Below are 21,086 nucleotides of genomic sequence, written 5' to 3' on the forward strand. Positions count from 1 at the left end.
CTCAGCAGGTCTGGCAGCATCTGTGAGGGTAAAAAGACAGAGTTAACGTTTCGGGTGCAATGCCCATTCCTCAGAGCGACTTATTAAAACCCCAGGATCGCTAATGTAACAATCTTTCTCATCCAGTTCTCAGTCTCATTTGTCTCAAAATGCAACATTGTCATGACGATCATTAGCTTCTCACAATGACAACACAAAGCACTGCGCATGCTCCAGATCACAATGGAGTCTGGGTGATTGATGTCAGTGCGCACCAATAGGAGCACAGGACTGCCGTGCATGTCCGGACGGACGTCTCAGCCCTCATAACCAATCGGAGTGAAGCGGGGCCGGGATCTGTGCTAACCACATCACCAGTGCTGGGTCGCTGAGATAATAGGAACTGCAGATGCTGGAGAATTCTGGATAACAAGGTACAGAGGTGGATGAACACACCAGGTGAAGTAGCAGCAGTGGAGCAGAAAAGCTGACGCTTCGGGCCTGGACCCTTCGCTGAGACCAAGATTTGTGTGATTGAGGTAAGAGCAGGACACGGTAAAGAAAGCAAAACGGCAGAAAGCGGGAGCGAAGCAATATTCGTATGGGCTTGGAATTTGTACAAAGACTTAGAGCATGTTGGAAAACACACACATTTGAAACTCCCAGAATCAGGTTTGCAGACAACAAATCAATGCCTCAAATGGCGAAAGGCCTGTGTGACCGCCACCATCTTTATTGGGGGGGCAATGATCCGCGGGGCGCATGCGCGGCAGCTTTGAAATTTTGAAAGGGCAGAGGTGAATCTGTGCGCATGCGCATCCGCCTCTGGCTGAAAGTGAGAGAACAAGGTGTGGAGCTGGAGGAGCACAGCAGGACAGGCAGCATCAGAGGAGCAGGAAAGCTGACCTTTTCAGGCCTACACCCTTTAGAAATGGGGGAGGGGAAGGCGATACTGAAATAAATAGGGAGAGAGGGGGGAGGCAGATAGAAGATGGATCGAGGTGAAGAGAGGTGGAGAGAAGATGGACAAGTTTAAAGAAGTGGGGATGGAGCAGGGAGAGGTGAGTGAAGCTGGGGAGGAGATCGGTCAGCCCAGGGAGGACAGACAGGTCAAGGGGGTGGGATGAGGTTTGCAGGTAGGAAATAAGGGTGCAGCTTGAGATGGCAGGAGGGGATAGGTGAGAGGAAGAACAAGTTGGGGAGGTGGGAATGAGCTGTGCTGGTTTTGCAATGTGGTTGGGGGAGGGGAGATTTTGAAGCTTGTGAAGTCCACATTGATAGCATTGGGCTGCAGGGTTCCCAAGTGGAATATGAGTTGCTGATCCTGCAAACTTTGGGTGACATCATTGTGGCACTGCAGGAGGCCCAGGATGGACACGTTGGTGGAATGGGACGGGGAGTTGAAATGGTAGTTGACTGGGAGGTGCACTTGTTTATTGCGACCTGAGTGTAGGTGTTCTGTAAAGTGGCCCCCAAGCCTCCGTGATGTGGAGGAGGTCACAATGAGTACAGTGGATGCAAGATACCACATTAACACCTGCATTCCCCATACAGAGGGCTTAAAAGCCCTACGCTATTCCCTGTCCGGCAGGTCTGACCAGTTTCCCTCTACTGACCCCATTATGCGCTTAGGTGAACTCGTCCTCACCCTCAACAACTTCTCTTTCAACTCCTCCCACCTCCTGCAAACCAAGGGTGTGGCCATGGGTACCTGCATGGGCCCAAACTATACCTGCCTCTTTGTTAGAACAATCGCTCTTCCATACCTACACTGGCCCAGAACCCCACCTCTTCCTCTGGTACACGGATGACTGTATCGGTGCTGCCTCGTGCTCCCACGAGGAGCTCGAACAGTTCATCCACTTCACCAACACCTACCACCCCAACCTTAAGTTCACCTGGACCATCGCTGACACCTTTCCCACCTTCCTGGACGTCTGTTTCCATCTTGGGCACCGTCTAGAAACCAATATCCATTTCAAGCCCACTGACTCCCTCAGCTACCTAGAATACACCTCCTCCCTCCCACCCACCGTCCTGCAAAAATGCCATCTCCTATTCCCAAATCCTTCACTTCTGCATCTGCTCCCAGGATTCCACTCCCTGTAAATCTCAGATGCCCTTGTTTACCCCCCACCCCTGACACAGTGGTCGAGAACACACTTGACTGTGTCTACTGCATTTCCCACAACTCCTCCGTTTCACCCCGTCCCTGCAATAACAACCGAAAAAGAATTCCCCTCATCTTCACATACCACTCCACCAATCTCTGGATCCAACGCGTCATCCTCTGACACTTCCGCCGTCAGCAATCCGACCTCACCTTCAAAGACACTTTCCCCTCCCCACCCTTGTCTGCTTTCCAGAGGGACCACTCTCTCCGTGACTCCCTTGTCCGCTCCCCACTCCCCTCCAGCCCCACCACACCTGGCACTCTTCCCTGCAATTGTAGGAAGTGCTGCACCTGCCCCCACACTGCCTCCCTCACCTCCAGCCCAGGCCCCAAGAATACTTTTCACGACAAGCAGATGTTCATCTCCACACCTGCTAATGTGGTATACTGCATCCCCTGTACACGTTGTGGCCTCCTCTACATCGGGGAAACCAAGTGGAGACTTGGGGACCACTTTGCAGAACACCTATGCTCGGTTCGCACTAAACAACTGCACTTCCCAGTCGCGAACCATTTCAACTCCCCGTCCCATTCCTCAGATGTCATGTCCATCCTGGGCCTCCTGCAGTGCCACAATGATGCCACCCGATGGTTGCAGGAACAGCAACTCATGTTCTGCCTGGGAACCCTGCAGCCCAATGGAGTCAATGTGGATTTCACAAGCTTCAAAATCTCCCCTCCCCCAACTGCATCCCAAAACTAGCCCAGCTTATCCCGACCTTCCTAACCTGTTCTTCCTCTCTCGTATCCCCTCCTCCCACCTTAAGCTGCATCCCCATTTCCTGCCTACTAACCTCATCCCACCCCCTTGACCTGATCGACCTCCCTACCTCCCCACCTACAGTCACCTTTACCTGCTGCATGCCCACCTCTTTGACTTGTCTGTCTTCTCTCTCCATCTTCAATCTGTCTCCCCCTCTCTCCCGATTTAGTTCAGAATCCTCTTCCCCTCCCCCATTTCTGATGAAGGGTCTAGGCCCAAAACGTCACCTATCCTGCTCCTAAGATGTTCCTTGGCCTGCTGTGTTCATCCAGCTCCACACCTTGTTATCTCGGATTCTCCAGCATCTGCAGTTGCCATTATCTCTTATCCAAATGTTTGTTTCTTCTGGATTTCTTTCCCAGAGTGTGGGATAATAGCAGCTCGCACTGCTCTGACTCACTTCTGTGCTCCCTGATCACCTTTGTTGGTGTCCGTCTCGAATGATGGATATATTTGATCTCTGTCGTATTTTACTGTTACTTCCTTGTACTTTTTTTGTTTTGTAAAGAAATTTTCCACTGGTGCCCACCCCCTCACCCTTTGCTGCTCTCTTGCCAGGTTAATTTTTGAACGGCTTTGTTCACAGTCAGGAAATATTTTCCCAGAAAGAGAGTGCATTTTTCTTCCACTTCAGACCACCAAATTCTACAACATTTTTATTCTGTCATTCATTTTGCACTTCTGTAACATTTACTCTGTTTCTCCTTCCACAGATACCAGCGATCGTTGCCAAAGCCTTGTTGCCTGTGGAGAAGGTGATGTTTAACTTTCGTGTCCTACTGCAGCTCATATGATGAAGGTGCTCCCACAATGCGGTCATTTGAGAAGTTACAGATCATTCATCTAGCGACACTGAAGAGCTGATGGTGTATGTCCAAATCAACAAACAATTTGTATTTTTATCATGTTTCATAATTTCACAGAAATATTATCAAGAAACATTTGACGTAAGGCCATAATAGGTCAGGTGATCAAAAAGTGGACAAATTTGCAGGCTTTCCTGACTATCTTAAAGGAGGAGAGCAAACCTGAGAGGTTTATCATGGGAATTCCAGACCGTGTTGTCTGGCAACTGTAGAAACTGCATCACTGTTGGAGGCTATGATTAAACACACTGTTGGAGTCTGAAACTAAATGAGTTGTCGAAGTCTTGAAGGTTGTGTGGTGTCGGGAGATAGGGCTCATCACAGCCAGGAATTAAATCAAGGATCAGAATTTTAAATTTTTGCTTTATAAATAGGAGCCTTTGTGGGTCAGGGAGCACAGCAGTGATGGTGAACAGGTCTTGGTACAAATGAACTTGTGTGCAGCAGAATTTCAGGTATTCTTGAGGTTACAGGGACGTTGAATGTGGGAGGCCGACTAAGTGAGTTTGGATAGTTACGTCTAGAGGTAACACAGGAATAGATGAGCTGAAACTGAGGTGTCACTGTCGGGTCATTGTCACTGAAGTGGAACTAAGTGGTTTTTGTGCAGGGCTCTGCTGTTTACCCTCACCTCACCTCAGGAATTCAGCAGTTTGTGAATTTGTGGATCAAGTCTGTAATAAGATCAGGAACTGAGTGCCTGCTGTGACTGAAACTGGGTGTCACTGAGCAGGTTACGGCTGAGTAAGTGCTGCTAAATAGCACTGTTTACAACACCTTTCATCACTTTACTGATGATAGAGAGTAGACTGCTTGAGAGGAAATTGTTCGGGTTGGATTTGCTGTGTTTTTGTGCTGAACAGACCTGGGCAGTTTTCCAAATTCAGTTGATGCCAGTGCTGTAGCAGCACTGAAACAGTTTGGCTTGGTGGCTAGCAAGCTGTAGAGCACTAGTCATTGGTACTATTGCCAGGGTCCGTAACCTTTGCACTCTTCTTTCATTTAATAATATCATTTTAAATGAATCAAATTAGATGAAAACTCACATCTGTGCTATTGGGGGCCTCTGGAGAAGGCTGAGAGTTATCATCTAATTGGCACTTCTGGCTGAATATTCCTGCAAATGCAGCAGTCTTGTCTTGTGCGTGGATAGATTGGGGTCCTCTGTCAGTAAGGATGGGGATTTTTGGCATGCTTCCTCCAGTGAGTTGTTTAATTGGCCATCACCATTCACAACTGGGTGTGGCAGAACTGTAAGGCTTACATCTGATCTATTGGTTATGGGGTGGCTTAGCTCTAATTCTTGCTGCTTATGCTATTTGGCATGCAGATAATCCTGTTTGGTAGTTTTACCAGGTTGGCACCTTATTTTTAGGTGTGCCTGATGCTGCTGTTGGCATGCTCTCCAATACTATCCATTCAACCAGTGTTGGTCCCCCGGATCAACGGCAATGGCTGACTGTAGGATATGCTGGACCATGAGGTTACAGATTGTGCTGGAGAACTCCTGCTACTGCTGAAGTCTCTCAAAGCCTCATAGATATCTGGTTTTGAGTTCCTGTGTCTGTTCCAAGTCTGTCCCTTTTCGCCGAAGTTAGTGTCACCCAACGCAGTGGAGGGTATTCTCAAGTTTAAGATGAGGCTTTGGCTCCACAGGACTGTGCGGTGGATGCTGTTACCAATCCTGTCATAAATGCTTCTGCAGCTCGGAAATTGGTGATGATGAGATCAGCTATGCTTTCCCCGTTTGGTGCGTCACCACCTGCTGCAGTCCCAGCCAGGCAGCTTTGTCCTTCAGGACCCGACCAGTCTGATTGGTAATCCTCCTGCAAACTACTCCTGAAGGTGGACATTGAGTACATTTAGTGCCATTCACACTTGCAGTGCTTCCTCCAAGAGCTGTTCAACATGATGGAGTTTTTTGTTTATTAAAATTCACTCTTGGGATGTGGAAGTCACTGGCTGGACCAGCGTTTATTACCTGGAAGGCAGTTAAGAGTCAACCACATCACTCTGGGTTTGGAGGCACATGTCATCCAGACCAGGTAAGGATGGCACATTTCCCGAAAGGACATAAGTATTCCAGATAGGTCTTTCCTGATAATTGGCAATGGTTTCATGGTCATCATTAGAATCTTAGTTCCAGATCATTATTTAATTCATGTTTCACCATCTGCCATGGCAGGATTTGAACCCAGGTCCCCAGAATGTTATCTGGGTCTCTGGATTAATAATCTAGCGATAATACTACTACTGATTTATCAACCGAGGGAGGATGAGACATGGTAATCAGCGGCAGCCATGAGATTTCCAGGTGTCAGAGTCAATGTCGAGCACTCCCAGGTCAAATAATCTGGTCAGAATAGCACTGTGCTGCCACATCTGCTGGGACAGGGCTTCACTAAGGACAGTGATAGTGATGTGTGTCATTGTTTGCAAGGTATGTTTCCATGAGTCTGACACTGTTTCTTGACTCGTCTTTGAGTCGGCTCTCCAAATTTTGACCCTATCCCCCCAGACATTAGTAAGCAGGAGTTTGGGGGGCTGAAAGGGCTGATTCTGCTGTTGTCTTTCCTAGTTCCCTGGTAGATGCCAAGTGGGCCACCCAGCTTCTTCCTTTGTTGAAACTTTGTAGTGATTTGCAACTGAGTGGCTTGCTGAGGTTGGCAAATTTCTTTCCCTGAAGGACATTAGATTTTTTTTTCTCTCTCTGTCATCAGCAATCGTTCCATGGCAACCAGTTGATTCTTCCAGTTTTTTTTTATTGAATTCAAATTCCACCATCTACTGAGTTAGGATTCGAACCTGGACTTCTGTGGTACATTTCAACATTCTGGATAAAAGTTAAAGTCATCAGGTTTGTTCACTCATTTTTAAATATCACTAACACAGGCATTCTTTGCAAAACACTGCCCATCATCCAGTCTCCTCCATCCTCCCCTCCAACAGCAAGTGAGGGAGACACGTGGAGTTTATATGTCACTAAGATTGAGACAATCCAATCAGCTGCCTCTGCTGCTTCCCTCTCTTCCACAAGCCCACCAAACCAAATTGCCTGGCATGTTGCTCCTCGTTTTAGGCTTAAACTTGCATCTTTTTCCAGTCTCATGTCAAGCCTTATCAAAGCTCATCTTAACCCTTTGTCCTATTCTCGCTAAACTCGCTATTCCAACTCTTATTTCTCCTCCTGCTCCTCCTCCTTGCCTCTCCCCCATGCCAATTCACAGATATTGTTAGTTGTTCTGTCTGTTTCTTTTTTCTGGTTATGTCCTTCTCGCCCATTCTGTTTAAAACCAATGTTCAACCTCACCGTCATTGGAAGATCCTACTCCATCTCTCTTTCCTGTCTGAAATCCATGTAGTCCATGTCCCCCAAGGATCTATCCTTGGCCCATGCTGTTTCTCACCAACATACTGCCAGGAAGTGAGATCTTCCACAAGCACTGTGTTAACTTTCACATGTATACTACAGTGTTCAGATCTAACTCGCCTCCATCGCTTTGCTCCACTGTTACTCAATTATGAAACTGCTTATCATGTTCCCACTACTTGATTAGCTGAAATTTCCTCCCAATAACACTGTGATAGTTAAACCCATTGCCTTCACTTATTATTACAAATTACTTTTCCTTACTACTGTACTGAATCTACCCCTCTTGCTGGGAACTGTCTGAGGCTGAACTGCACCCTTCTCAATAATGCTCTCATATCTGGTCTCAAGATGAACATCTTACCATACATCTTCTCAATCGGAAATATCAGAAATTTCCATCTCTAAAATGCTCCTTCTCTCCACCTCACTCCAGCTCATTTGAGACTGAAACCCCTTACCCACGTCTATTTTGCCTTAAGCTTGACAATTCCAAAAGAGAACCCTCTCTTCTCTGCCTTATCAAGAATCTGCTCCCACGATAAGAAATATTCCCTCAGCATTTATCCTCCAACTCCCTTGAGAATCCTGTATTGTTAATAAGATCATCTCTCATTCTTCAAAAAAATCTAGTTAAGTCTATTCCAGACCTGTTTAGTCTTAGCTTAAAACATAATCCCTCCAAACCAATGATCATCTTAGTTCATCTTCTTTGAAATGCCTCCAGTGAAGTGATATACTTGCTCAAATAAGTGGACCAAAAAAAGCTGCTTCCATTCCTCCAGATGTGGTCTTGCCAGCAAGTTGTACGTTTTGTCCTGAGACATGTATTCCAAACTCTTATACTACAAACACCTTGACATAAGGGATAACATCCCATGACCCTTCCCAATTACCTGTTGCAACTGTGTGCTCGCTTCATGCTTCCTGCACAATTATTCCTGAATCCCTTTTCGTGTTGCAGTTTTCCACAGTTTTTACCTTTTTAAATAACACTGTTCTTTGGTCATCTCCTCAAAAATAAACAACCTCACGTTTTCCCATATTATACTCCATTTGCCGACTTGTCGCCCATTTATCAATGTCTCTCCATAAACTCTAACCCTCGTGGAACTTGACCGTTATTCCTTTTTATGAGATCCTCCCTCATTCTTCTCATCTTTTTGTTGGGAGCACTGGGCAACATGACACATACGTAATTGCTGCTTTTTTAAGGGGCGTTTTTTTTCAAATGACTGGGAGAAGCTTACTGCCCATTTCTCAGAATCGAGACAACTTGTTCATCAAGTTGCATTGGGCCGGAAAAGCGAATGTCTCATTGTGGCAGTGCAGCAGCACAGAAGGAAAGAAAAGGAAGCAAATCCTGCTGCCTGCATCTCACTAACTCTCTTGGCCATTCTTTGCCATGTGTCAAACACCTGTTGTTCTCTTCAGTGACGTGAAGTCCCAAGGTGGAAATTCCTAGAAACCCAAATAGATTTCCCCCGAATCAACTGTTGACCTCCACAAGGAATAATGTGCAGCAGGAACAATGCACAGTTATCCTCGGCCAGGAGGAGGGGATGTTGTGGATTTCTACTCGGACTGTCAGTGATGGATTTTATGAATTTGTGTTACAGGATATTACAAGTGGACTTTCAGGTGGGAAGCTCAATAATTGTAACACCAAACTCTGACAGAATTACTCAATTCATCAGGACCTGGATATTCACATTGTGTGTGAGTATTGTGTTCCTGGTCATTCCCATTTGCCATGTAAAATTTCTCTCATTACTCCATTCTCTCAATAGATCTTCCCTACGACTTTCAATATATGTCCTGTAGTCCTTTTTTATGGCCAGTTGAGTGTATGTTTTACCATCCTAATGTTTATTTTTTGTAAACACCTCCTATCAACGGTCCCCTCAAAATCCTTTGTTACAATGAGATCAATCTTAGTTTCCCCAAGCACCTGATTCCCCAATGACAGTTTGTTTGCTGTGTGTAAGGCACTCATCCGGATTGTGTTGGAACATTTTCCACTTTCCTGCATGAGCACAGCCCCAACAATATTAAAGAAAGGTAACATCCTCCAGGTGAAGCAGTGTCAGAGTGATGTCCCATCCACCACATTCAACATTCCCCTCTCCACCACCGAGGGAAAGTGGCATCACTGTGCCTAAGGTAAAGTCACCATTGTCCTACCTGACCATAGGGCTGGTTTAACCTGAAGATTACCATACCCCAGGCGAGGGGAGACGTTGAGAAGGAGAGTCCATCTATTGTAGATGGATATTCTCACTATGTACCAGCAATGTCTAAGTCACATGAAATTATAATTTAAAAAAACCCCAACCATGCAACTAAAAACACTCTCCCTACAAATCATTCTGTAAAATCTCCTCTGCCCCCTATCAGGGACCCTCCCGTCCTTCACAGTGTGTGGGGGATCTTTGGTTTGCACAGACTCAGCTTGTCTCTGTTCCTGTCTGTGATGTCATCATGCTGTGACAATGGCACTGAACCTCACTGTCTGTGAGGGTGGTAGGCACAGAGATCCTCATAGCGTTTAAGGCATATTTAGATACACACTTGTGATGCCAATGCAGACAGGTCACTGGGCCAAGTGCTGGGAAATGAGATTAGAGTAGTTAGGTAGTGCTTTTTAACCGGCACAGGTTGGATGGGCCACAGAGCCGTTTTCTGTACTGTAGACCTCTGAGACACTTCACATAGGAAGATGCCCAGCAATATTTCAAGCCAATTCAGAAAATGAGATATCAGAATAAATGACTCATGATCGGTCAGTGTTTTGGGGAGAAAAGTGAGGTATAGATGTAAAGCGGTTTACCTTGCAATTCTTGGGCCTGAAGCCCAGGAAATTGAAAGTGCCGCCATCAAGTGGATGAATAAAAATAAGGATTGCATTAGAGGAAAGAAATATCGTTCTTGTATCATCCATTTGTGAGGCTCGACGATATTAGAGACAGGAAGGGTTCTGAGACTGGAGAAGACGACAAAAATAGAGAAAAGTGAGCATGGAGGAGATTACAGAAATGGGCAAGATTGTGAGGCTGGAGGAGACTCCAGACAAAGTAAGGTTTGTGAGGCTAAAGACAATTATTGAGCTAAAGTTGTTTGTGGGCTGGAGGAGGTTAGAGATAAGGTGGTTTGTGAGCCTGGAGGAATCTGAATAGATGGTGAGTTATGAGCCTAGAGGTGGATTCCAAGGATAGGCAGTTCGTGAGGCTGGAGAGGGATTCCAGAGATGTGAAGGGTGTTGAGGCTCGAGGGTGATGCCTGCAGTAATGGAGGTAGTGAGGCTAGAGGGCATGATCGGGTGGGTAGTGAGGTTTGAGGTATGATTCCTGCAATAGAGAGGCTGGTGAGGCTCCAGGGCGGATTATCATCCAAACAGCACAGTGGTGTACTTACAGCACATGGAGTGCAGCAGTAATAGAAAGTACCACTTTCTCCAAATCCAATAAAATTGGCAATCAATATTAGTCTGTGCAGCAAAGACCACATCCCATAAGTCAATTAAAATTATGGTGGGTCTCTGGTTTGGAGAGAGCTAACAGAAGCTGAGATAATTCTCCATTGTAGCAATGTTTGGTAACCGTAGAATACAACATTCAGCTACTTGGCAAATAATGCAGGGTGAAAATGTGAAGATTGTTTGTTTGACTCAGCAAGTTCCCAGGTTCTGGAACAGTGAATGGCAGCTGGATGCAGATTTAGCAGTTATTCTCAAAACAGAGTTGGGATTTAACTTTTCAAGGAATGCTGGACAAATGGCAGGGGAATTAGGTCAGATTTGCAGCACCTCCCAGAGTGAGAGTGAAGCCTTTGACAGGGTTTCACGTGGTCGACTGATGAGTAACGTTTGATCACATGTGATTCAGGAAGAGCTCGCTAATTGGAGGCAAAATTGGCTTAGTTGTAGGAGAGAATGTGGTGCTGGAGGATTTTTCAGAGTGGAGTTCTGTGACCAGCGTGTTCCACAGCATTTGGTGCAGGGTCCACTTTTGTTTCTCGTTCAGGTTAATGATTTGGATGAGAATTTAAGGGACAAGATTAGTAAGTTTGCAGATGATACTTGAATTAGTGGTTAGTGAAGGTTATCTAAGATGACAGCGATATCTTGATCAGTTACCTCAATGGGTTGAGGAGTGGAAGATGAAGTTTAATTTGAATAAATGTGAGATATTGTATTTTGGTAAAATGAAAAGGGTAGGACTTGCACAATTGATGGTTGCACCCAGGGTAGTGTTGTGGAACAGAGAGATGCTGAGATTCAAGTGCATAATTCTTTGAAGTTTATGTAGACAAGTAGACAGAGTGATTAATAAGTTGTTTAGCACACTTGCTTTCATTGCACAGACCTTTGAGTCTCAGAGTTGGGATGTTATGTTGAGGTTGTATAGGACATTGTTCAGGCTTCATGTGAGGTATTGTGTGCAGCTCTGGTCGCCCTGTTACAGGTAGGACATTATTGAACTGAAGACTATTCAGAATAGACTTGCTGGGATGTTGCCAGGAATGGAGGGCTTGATTATCAAATAGACGGCCAAAGCTAGGACTTTTCTCACTGGAGCATAACGGGTTAAGGAGTGATCTTAGAGGTTCATGAGGGCACAGATTATGCAAATAGCAAGGGTTTATTCCTAAGGTTGAATGATTTCAAGACAAAGGGACATGTGTGTAAGGCGAGAGGAGAAAGACATATTTAAGAAGGCATGAGGGATATTTTTATTCTTACGGATGTGTGGAACGAACTTTCAAGAGGTGGCAGATACAGGTACAGTCACATTGTTTAAAAGACACTTGAATAAAGACATAGATAAGAAAGGTTTAGAGGAGTATGTGCCAGATGCAGGCAGATGTGATCAGTTTAAATATAAAACTTATTTATTTAATATACACTTCAAAATTCTAAATTGGAGTAAGGCCAACTTTGACATTATTGGGCACGAACTTGCAAAAGATGATCGGGAGAGGTGATGTGTAGGTCAAGGAATGCTTGGAAAGTGGGAGGCCTTCAAAACTAAAATAAGGAGAGCCCAGACACCGTATGTTCCTGTTCATGTGAAGGGCAAGGCTGATAAATGTAGGGGATACTGGCTGACTGAAGAAATTGAGGCTGTGGTCAAGAAAAAGCAGTGCATGTCAGGTAGTGACAGCAGGAACTGGGTCAATCCCTCGAAGTATCGGGGCAGCAGGAGTATACTCACGGGAAATGAGGACGGCAAAAAGGAGACATGAGCTATCTTTGGCAAATCGCGTTAAGGGGAATCCCAAGAGATTCTGAAACTTCATTTGGGACAAAAAAGCAACAAGGGAGAAAATAGGGCCCCTTTAAAAATCAACAAGGCTGTCTGTGTGGAACTGCAGGCTGAGATAGTAAATGAGTATTTCACATTAGTATTTACTGCTGACAAGGATATGGAAGTGAGAGAACTTGGAAACATAAATAATGAGTCGTGAAAATTGTCCATATTACAGAGATCTAGGTGCTAGATGTCTTAAATGCAGAAAGGTGGATAGGTTCCTGGCACCTGATCAGGTGTTACCCACAAAATCTCAGAGAAGCTAGGGAAGTAATTGCTGGCCCCTTGCTGAGGTATTTGTATCACTGACACTAGTGAAGTGCCAGAAGGCCGGGTGGCTAATGTGGTGCCATTCTTTAAGGAAAAGCCAGAGGACCATCGACCGTTGAGCCTGACGTCAGTGGTCGGTAAATTGTTGGAGGGGACTCTGAGGGACAGGATTTGCATGTGCTTAGAGAAGCAAAGACTGATTAGGGATAGTCAACATGGCTTCGTGAGTAGGAAATCTTGACTCACTAACTTGATTGAGTTTTTTGAAGAAGTGACAAAGAAGATTGAAGAAGGCAAAGCAGTGAACACTGTCTATTATGGACTTCAGCAAGGCATTCACCCAAGCTCCACATGGTAGACTGGCTGGCAAGATTAGATCAAATGGGATCCAGGGTGAGTTAGCTATTTGAAACAAAATTGGCATGAAGGTAGGAAACAGGATCATGGTGGGGCGGGGGGGCGGTGGTGGTTTTCAGTCTAGAGGACGGTGAACAGCAGTGTGCTGCAAGGATTGGTGTTGGGTCCACTTTTTTTTATCATTGATACAAATCATGTGGAATGAATATTGGAGGAATGGTTAGTAAGTTTGCAGATGACAATAAAATTGTTGGTGTAGTAGACAGCAAAAGAGTTTACCTCCAAGTACAATGGGAACGTAATCACATGGGTTGATGACCCGAGGAGTGATAGAAATGAGTTTAGCTCAGATAAATGTGAGCGATTGCATTATGGTAATGAAAATCAGGGCAGGACTTTAAACAGTTAATGATGAGGCCCTGGGGGCTGTTAGACAACAGATACTCCTTGGGGTGCAGGTGCACAGTTCCTTGAAGGTGGATTGTAGGTTCAGAAGGTAGGGAAGATGATATTTGCTATGCTTGCATTTATTGGTCAGTGCATTGAGTGTAGGAGTTGGGAGGTCATGTTATAGGCTGAACAAGACATTGATTATGCTGCGTTTGGAATACTGTGTTCAGTTCAGATGCCCTGCTTTAGGAATGATGCTGTTAAACTTGGCAGGGTGCAGAAAAGATTTACAAGGATGTTGCAAGAGGTGGAAGTTTTGAGCTGTAGGGAGAGGTTGAATATGCTGGGGCGGTTTTTCCTGGAGCATTGAAGGCTGAGGGGTGACCTTTATAGAGGTTAATAAAATGATGGTGGGCGTAGGGTGAATGGCCAAGATTGTTTCTCCAGGTTAGGGGAGACTAGAACTAATCACACTGGCTTAAGCTGAGAGGGAAAGACTGAAAAGGGAACCAAAATAACTGCAGGTGCTGAAAATCTGAAAAAAAAACAAAGTTTCTGGAAAAGCTCAGCAGGTTTGGCAGCATCTGTGGAGGAGAGAAGAGTTTTTCGGGTTCTGAGGAAGGGTCACCGGTCCCGAAACGTTAACTTTTTTTTCCCTCCTCCACAGATCCTACCAGGCCTGCTGAGCTTTTCCAGCAAATTTGTGTTTTTTTTAAAAGGGCAAATGGGTGGTGCCTGTGTAGAATGAGCTGCCAGAGGAACTGGTGGAAGCTGGTACAGTTACAACATTTAACAGGTATCTGGATGGGAATGTGAATAGGAAGGGTTTAGAGGATTATGGCTCAAATGTTTGCAAATGGAATGAGATTATTTTGGGATATTTGGTCAGCATGGACAACTGGGATCAAAGGGATTGTTTCGTGCTGTACAACTCTGACTAAGCAGTTTTTTTGTTTTCATTTCAGATATCCACAATTTTCCTGCTGCACTGTTCTTAGCCTTTCAGAGGGATCGAAGGGTTGAGTTACAGATCTATACGATGCCTGTCCTTCCTCCCTGGCTCTCCCACCTATCTCTTTTGGTAGGTTTGTGCAAACATTGACTGGATCCCTTACCTGGAGGATATCTATGAATTGAATTTGTTCGAATGATAATCCAGCATATTCCCCAAGTGTCGCTCCACAAATATCCAGAGAATTTCTCAGTTTCACAATCTGTGTGTTCTTCTGGTTTCTTACTCACTGCACTTAGTTGCTGATTGAAAGTATAGCCTGCAATTGGAGAATTTAAGCAGTTCCACTTCCAGGTCTGACAGTCACTTTGTTTATCAGAACCCAATTTTATCAGGATTTTGAATATTGAAGGAAAAAGCAGCACTCATATTGGGGAGAAATACACATTGTCTGTGTGTCAAAGAGTCTGTAAAGATTAATCTGAAATGTCCTAATACCAACGCAGTGACACTGGAGAGAGACTGTGGAAATGTGCAGATTGCAGGAAGGAATTTCTTCATTCATCCCAGCTAGAAACTGACCACCAGAGTCACACTGGAGAGAGACCATTCACCCGCTCTGATTGTGGAATGTGATTCACTCTGTCATCAAACCTGCTTAAACATCAGGGAGTTCATACTGGAGAGAAACCATTTACTTGCTTGGAATGTGGGAAAGCATTCACTCAGACAACTCAACTGCTGATACACGCGCGAATCCACACTGGAGAGAGACTATTGACCTGTTCTGTGTGTATAAAAGGCTTTGCTGACTCGAATTCCCTGCTGATACACCACCGACTTCACTCTGGGGAGAGACCATTCATGAGCTCTGAGTGTGGGAAGGGATTCACTGTCATCCAAACTGGTAACACACCAGCGAGTTCAGAGAACCACAGTTGAAGGACTTTGCTGTCAATCTCACTATCAAATGAACCATGGCTTTGGACTGTTTGAGATGTTACCGATCCCTGCGCAAGTAGGGGTGCTGGTATTGTGAATAAAATGTTAGTAACAGTTGTGTAAGGTAGAGCTTGGAAATAGTCACGTTGTCAAGACACATCGACACATTCACACTGACTGAAGACTATCCACCCGCACAGTATGTGAAATGGGATTTCCTGGTTCATCAGGACCGGTTAACTACCAGCAAATTTCTGAATGAGTTGACTGGTTTGAATATAGCTAACAGCAGAATCAAAAACCATGTGTTTTGGGCTTGTTTCTGGAGATCATAGAATCCCTCCAGTGTGGAAGCAGACCAGTTTAGCCCATCAAGTCCACACTGAACTTACGAGGAGTGTCTTACCCAGACCCTGTCTGCGTGAGTTTCCTCCAGGTGCTCCGGTTTCCTCCCACAGTCCAAAAATGTGCAAATTTGGTAGATTGACAATGCTAGATTGCCCACAGTGTCTTGTGTGCAATATCAGGGATAGGATAGTGTGTGAGAATGGGTGGGATGCTCTTTGGAGGGTTGGTATGGACTGAATGGCCATCGTCCACACTGTAGGAATTCTGTGATGATCTCGATGGCCCTTTATTTGTTCGTTCTGCCTGAACACCTTTTACAATGACGGATTTTGTTGCTCTCCACAGACACTTGTTTATTGGAAGCAATGTAATCTTCCATTTTGTGCATAAAAATCAAAGGAATTTTTTAAAAATCCAAACAAAGGATTGGGGTGAGTCATGTACTATAATCGCGGATCGCATTTTCCCAATTGGCTATGAAATCTGGTGTCCATTGTGGCTCTGTCTGGGGGTTGGGGTGGGGGGAATGCAATCTCTTTACCTGGTGTCTATAGCAGTGATGGATCTCATGGTGAATACATAAACCAAGACACTGCATGATTTCTAGTATATATTTTCTATTTAGTCTTCTGTCCATCACTCCCTAGAGACTGAGATACCGTTCTCGGGACCTAGGTTTGATTCCATCTGGAAATAAGAATCTGATGATGACCGTGAATCCATTGTCTTTGTTGGAAAAACCTATGTCCTTTTGGGAAGGAAACTGCCATTCTTATCCAGCAATGTCATCATCCCATGAATGATTTTTTTTTAAAATTAATTTTAAAAACTCCTGCAAATGTACCTATCTCTGTCTTAATTTATTTGACAGCTGACAGGTCAAACTGGTTGATGGTCACGTTTGATCAATTAGTGGCCATTTCATGGTTGAAACCATAGCTGTTCTCGTAGGAACAATGCATGTTCTGACATGTTTGAAAACAAAAACCTCATCCCATTTAGGAGCCAGATATCCAAGTTGACCATATCCCGATGCTGCGTACCATGAAAGCGAAATTCTTCACCAGTCTTGTCCACGTGTGTTGCTACTTCAGAGAGCTATGGACTTGAACCTCCCCAAACTCCCGAACACCTTTTGAGAATTTCATCAAACTGACCCCCAATGGCAGGAATGGACAGGGTCAGCTTGGATTGATGATCATAATTCAGGCTTAACAAATCTACTGGATCATTTTGAGGATGTAATTAGTAGTGAGTGTGGCCACCTCTCTGTACTGTAGTGGTACGGATTCCCTGATCCAGATTATGCCCAAATGGCTGACTGACAGTGTCAAAGTCCCTGGACTGATATCAAATGATTCCTTGGACATGGGCATGCTGTGTCAGGATCTCCTGACTGAATCCTGTCTCCCTTGCCCTGACTGGGAACTCCTTCCCTGAGAATTTGAGATGTGACCATTTGTGTCCACAACTGCTGACCAGCCCTTGACTGACTGCTGGTCATAAGTGATAAGCTGCCTGGCGTATGCCTGCAGTAAACAACCAGGCAAGACAGGAGCACTGTGAGACATTAGGTTCCAGTTGAAACATCAAAGTGCAAAAATGCCAGGGAAAAGCAGAGATCTTGTGCCAGGTCCTGAGCAGAACATGTCTCAGGTGCTGAAAAGCATGTAGAGTTCTGACAGCAAGAATGTACTTTGTGGACAGGCAATTCTGCATCTTGATGTAACATTTTGTTTTAACTCTGACTCATTTTGCTAGATCTGCAAACATCTATTGGTTGGCTAATGTGAGAATTGGCTTTCGGCATAATATGCCACTGACTTGGTCATTCGCAGTTGTGTCCCACATCAGTGAGTCAGTAATCTGATGAAACTCACAGGCCTTGACTTGAGAAAAATGAAGCAGCCACATGCACACCTGTTTGGGTGCTCTTGCACTCAATTGAAAAACATACCTCGTTTACGTCATAATCTTTCCTGGCTCACAGTGTTCCCAAAATCTATCGTTCAATACATCCAGGTCATTATCATCAAATTCAAAACTAGTGAATACTTCGATAGCATTTTTTTCTGAAATGCCATTTGTAATGAGGCAGTGTTGGCAGGTGATTTTATTTTACTTTTGATGCCATGTGTGAATATTCAGGGATGGTGTTGGTGGGAAGGTGCAGCATGTACCAGGGATGAGGCACTAACATTCAGAACAAGTGCTGAACATGTAGAAAAGGAGAGATTGACGTTTACCTTGGAACAAGCATATTTAGAGAAAGTTGGGTGAAAGTACTGAGAGAAAGCATTTTAGTGGCACGGTGGCTCGGTGGTTAGCACTGCTGCCTCACAGCACTCGGACCCGGGTTCGATTCCACCCTTGGGTGACTGCCTGTGTGGAGTCTGCACATTCTCCCCGTGTCTGCGTGGTTTTCCTCCTCCAGTCCAAAGATGCAGGTGAGGTGGATTGGCTGTGCTAAATCGCCTGTTGTATTCAGCAAGGGGTATATTAGGAGGGTTATAGGTCTGGCTGGGATGCTGTGAGGTTTGGTGTGGGCTTGTTGGGCTGAAAAGCCTGTTTCCACACTGTAGGAATTCCCTGATATTGGTTCCAGAACATTGAGCATATCCCAGCATATGGTTCTTCAAGGATAGTAGGAACTTCAAATGCTGGAGAATCTGAGACAACAAGGTGTTTCGGCTGAGGATTTTTCAAGTTTTGATCAGTCTGCTTTTAAAATTGGTTTAATAAGACTGCACCATTCCTGGAAACACTGCAATACCAGGCTGACGCATGGAGAGCACAAAGCAAGCTCCTATCCCAACTCACACCTCTAATAATCAGTTTAATATAGGGTCCTTAAGTGAAGGACTTATCAGATATTAAAGCTGATAAGAACAGATACTTTTTCTGTGGTGGTACTGCCACACTCAGACCGTTAAAAACAATCCCAGACGTCACCGTCACTGAGGCCGAGCTTTAGCATGCAAAAAGACGACAAAGTCTGAACACTTGGTATAACAGACACTTGATCTTATTTTCCATCAGCATGACTGTGTGCAAAGACTTGTAAATCACTGCGGACAGTTTTTACTGTTGTTCTAGTACTCCTGGGCTTCTGAACCAGGGCAGACAAGTCAGTTTGCACCAGCACTTTTTCATCACTTTTTTTTTTCTATAAAACTGCTTTGTAGTGAATGTAGATCATCAGAAACGTACCAATCGGATGAGGTAGGGCAGAGCTGACATCACTGACAAGCCTCATCAACCAGCTCCGTGACTAGCAGCGGGTCAGTGAGATTACACCAACAATCGGTAATGAACCGCACACTCAGAGAATGTCCCAGCACAGAGGAAGGTGCTTCAGCTTGTCACTGTCTGCATCAGCTGTCTGTACGGGTAACTTCACCAGTCCCACCCGCCATGGTCTTCCTGATGCCCTGTAAATATCTCATCATTCAACTCTCTCCTGAGGTCCACGAATAATTCTGCTTCCAGTGCCCTCTCAGGCAGTGCACAGCCAGCAGGAACCACTCGCTGAAGATGGTGGGTCTACCTCCCTCGATAAATATGACTCTTTGTTACAAAAAAGGCGAATCACCACCCTCTGCCCTCCAAACCCGTCTGACCCCGTCTGTTTCTTTGGAATGCGTAACTGCCTGCAGTGTCAATGTGCCTGCAGTTGCTAAAAGGGTCTGATTTTTGTGCCATTCTATTCTGTGCACTAAGCAAACTGAACTGTTAGCAATGCAAAAAATGCCTGCCTCTTCCCAAATCACATCAAATACTTGAAACAAATTCTAATTCTGATCAAGTAATATCACTGTCAGGAAGTACTGGATCACAATTATGAACACAATTTCTTAGACTAATCCATCTGACAGGGAATATATGAACTCTGGACCCCAAACCACTCCAACATCCGGAACATCACTCCCCTCCCTTCATTGAAATGAACAGCGTGATGGTGGATATTAAGTTCAGTACATTGAATAAGTCACAAATGGTTTGGCTTTGGCTCCATACATTCCAATTACAATCTGCTAATTTAGAATTGTAAACTAAGATCCACGAGCTGTAGAGATGTAAAGGATGGAAACAGACTGCTTGCTGCAACTTGTCTATTCGAACCAGATATCCTAACTTATTTTAGCCCCATTTGCCAGTATTTGGCCCATATCCCTCTGTCCCCTTCCTATTCATTTCCCAATCCTGATGCTGTTTAAGAGCTGTGACTGTACCACCTCCTCCATACATGTAGAGAATGCTGCATGTAAAACTGTCCCTCAGGACCCTTTCAAATCTTTCGCCTCTCAACTTAAACCCATACTTTCAGGTTTGGATTCCTTTCCCTGAGGAAAAGATATAGCCAATTCATCCCATCCAAGCCCCTCATGATTTTATAAACCTCTGTAAGGTTACGCCTCAGCCTATGATGTTCCAGGGAATCAGTCCCGGCCTATTCGGCCTCCTCTCCCTGTAGCTCAAACCATTCAATCCAAGCACCATCCTTGTAAATCTTTTTTTTTTCTGAAACCTTTCAGTTTAACAACTTTCCTGTAGCAGGGATATTATAACTGAATGCAGTATTCTAAAAGTGGCAATGTTCTGTACATCTGCATGGTAACGTCCAAACTCCGATACTCGATACATTGATCAATAAAAGCAAGCATGCCAAATGCCTTCTTCGCCACCCTGTCTAACTGAGACTCCGCTTTCAAGGAACTATGCATCTGCACCCCAATGGCTCTGTTTGGTGACACTCCCCAAGGCCCTACCATTAACTTATAAGTTATGCCCTAGTTTGCCTTACAAATCGCATCGCCTCACATTTAATTGAACTCTGTCTGCCACTCCTTGGCCCAGTGGCCCATCTGATCAAGGTCCCGTTGTACTCTGAGATAACATTCTTCACGGTCCACAACAACATGAATTTTGGGGCCATCTGCAAACTTACTTACCATCCCTCCTATGCTTCCATCTAAATCATTTATACAAAGTTATGGATAAGCAGTGTCCCAGCACTGATTCTTGTGACACACCACAGGTCACAGGTCTCCAGTCCGATAGACAACACTCTACCATCACTCTGTGCCTCCTGCCTTTAAGCCAGTCTTGGATCCAAACCACTAGCTTCCACGAGATCCCATGTGATCTAACCAGTCTACCATGAGGAACCATTTCAAACACCTTTCCGAAGTGCATCCAAACAATGTTTACCCTCTCTGCCTTCATCAATCTTCTTTGTCACCTCTGCAAAATACTCAATTTAGTGGGTCATGATTTACATCACACCAACACCAGAGTCAGGTGACTGGGAACAGCATGTGAAGCAAAATGTGTACATGGGATAACAAAGCGTGGAGCTGGATGAAC

The 21,086-nt window shown here is 44.9% G+C and overlaps 1 long non-coding RNA gene and 1 pseudogene across 2 annotated transcripts; one reads left to right on the forward strand and one right to left on the reverse strand.

The window, feature by feature from the left end:
- The first annotated feature begins 323 nt into the window (after positions 1-323).
- LOC132210168 (uncharacterized) lies at positions 324-16,228 on the forward strand. Of its 2 annotated transcripts, XR_009446404.1 has the most exons (5): positions 324-518; positions 3,629-3,783; positions 6,502-6,638; positions 8,771-8,870; positions 14,443-16,228. It is a non-coding gene; the product is annotated as an uncharacterized LOC132210168 (long non-coding RNA). The 2 variants fall into 2 exon arrangements; XR_009446405.1 differs by lacking the exon at positions 6,502-6,638.
- A 2,230-nt stretch (positions 16,229-18,458) lies between these two features.
- On the reverse strand, positions 18,459-18,659 carry LOC125449887 (U2 spliceosomal RNA; annotated as a pseudogene).
- Between the last annotated feature and the right edge of the window lie 2,427 nt (positions 18,660-21,086).

The sequence above is a fragment of the Stegostoma tigrinum genome, chromosome 11 (genome assembly GCF_030684315.1).
Source record: "Stegostoma tigrinum isolate sSteTig4 chromosome 11, sSteTig4.hap1, whole genome shotgun sequence".
Classification (NCBI taxonomy): domain Eukaryota; kingdom Metazoa; phylum Chordata; class Chondrichthyes; order Orectolobiformes; family Stegostomatidae; genus Stegostoma; species Stegostoma tigrinum.